We start from the raw sequence: 1,739 nt of genomic DNA, 5'->3' as shown, positions 1-1,739 counted from the left end.
TATAGAAGAGAGGTTTTTGAGATGGATGAGGTGGTTAGAATGGTGTTGGCTAAATTGTATTTTTATTATAAGTGGGATCTAGAGAGAGGTATGGATGCGGAAGGTATATGGCGAATGATGAAATGGAGGCACTTAGTTTGAGGGAATATTGTTTATGATTTTCTGTATTGTGTTGAAAAATAAATAACGAACCAGTATGATGATTTTTGATAAATAGAGAGGTAGTTTGTTTCAAACTACAATTCTCGGTTTTATTAAAATAACCTGAATGGTTTAATAAAAAAAAAAAAAAAAAAAAAAAAAAAAAAAAATCTGTTCTTATCAGTTTAATATCTGATACGTCCCCTATCTGGGGACCATATATTAAATGGATTTTTAGAACAGGGAGATGGAAATAGAGCTTGCTCTGTCCACTCCACGCATTGACCTGGTATTGCAGTATTTCCAGGACCGGTGCACCCTTTCCTTATGTGTTTACTAAAATCAGATTCCAAAAGTGCTTTTTGTGTTTGCCATTGTTTTTGTCTTTCGGATGGGATCTCCCCTTTTAATCCCATTATTTCAACACCTGTTGGACAATGCATTTGTACAGTCATGTGTGATAATGAGCTAATTTATTAAATGCAATTAATTAATACATTGCCACCTCTTGTTTTGTGTCATCTGTGTTTCTGTGTTTCCGGCATTTCACATTGGAACAGCTCATTCACCTTCCTTGTCTTCTCTCCGCCCTCCCTCCTAGGTAGGTTAAAGAGCTGCACCTGAGCCAGCCACTGATTGATGCAGCACCATAGTCAAATAGTGGAGTGGAGTAGGGGAACAGCAAACAGCCATTAAAGCAGCCAGCCCGCCCGCCCGCCCGTCACAATGGACCTACCTGTGTACACTAGATGGATGTGATGGAATGTACTGTGGTCCCTACATTTCAAGAAGAAGTAAGAATTACAGTTGCAATAAACCCTTGCTTGCCTACAAAGAGAGCAGCAATTTGGATTTGTTACTATGTTACCTGGAAGAATAACAAACTGTGCAAGGATGGAGGTTGTAGGAGCAAGGAGAACAAGTTGTCTGTAAAGTTGGTGGATGCCTATTTTCCATTTTGCAGTCCCTTGTCTCCCTCTTGTGGCCTCCTGGAGGCAACTAGCTGTGCAAAAAAAAGACAGCCTGGGGGCCGGCTGTTGCAGTGTTGCCCTCTCAGGCAACACTGAGTGACTGACTGAGCCGCACCGTCTTATATAAAGTTCAGACGGAACTTTGCACGTGTCATAGTGGAGACCTCAGGAGCCAGAGCCAGCTTTCTGACATCATAATGGGGCCTCAGAGATAAAAGCCTGGGCCCAGGCAGTGTTGGTCAGTGCTGCTCAGCAGGCAGCACTGGACTGGATTAAAGCTGATACAAGGTGTGAAAGGAGAAGGGGTGGCAGTGGGCATGCACTTACTGCTGCTGCTGCTGCTGCTGCCAGTGTTTGCACGGCAGGAGGGCATTTGGGCGTTGCCAGGAAGGCGTTTTTATGTCGATTCCTCCTCTTTCAGCACTGCATTGTGGTGCAAGCAAAAGAAGCAAATCCTGTCTTGCTTCCTCTCCGGCCTTTATTCACCTCCCGCTTAGTAGCTGTGAGTGTGTGTGAGCCTGCAGGGCCCCATGGAATTGCCTAGGAGTAGGCTGAATCGCTGCAAGGGTGAACAGCAGTATTGGGCAGGCTCGGTCAACTTGCGGCCCGTTCGGGTTATCGCTTCTC

The 1,739-nt window shown here is 44.7% G+C and overlaps 1 non-coding gene across 1 annotated transcript; it reads left to right on the top strand.

Moving 5' to 3' along the window:
- Positions 1-268: 268 nt before the first annotated feature.
- Positions 269-464, top strand: LOC142681011 (U2 spliceosomal RNA). The gene has a single exon (XR_012853371.1). It is a non-coding gene; the product is annotated as a U2 spliceosomal RNA (small nuclear RNA).
- Positions 465-1,739: the final 1,275 nt, after the last annotated feature.

The sequence above is a fragment of the Rhinoderma darwinii genome (genome assembly GCF_050947455.1).
Source record: "Rhinoderma darwinii isolate aRhiDar2 chromosome 2 unlocalized genomic scaffold, aRhiDar2.hap1 SUPER_2_unloc_56, whole genome shotgun sequence".
NCBI classification, from domain to species: domain Eukaryota; kingdom Metazoa; phylum Chordata; class Amphibia; order Anura; family Rhinodermatidae; genus Rhinoderma; species Rhinoderma darwinii.
Note: the sequence above shows the minus strand (reverse complement) of the source record. Positions and strands in the feature narration are given on the sequence as shown.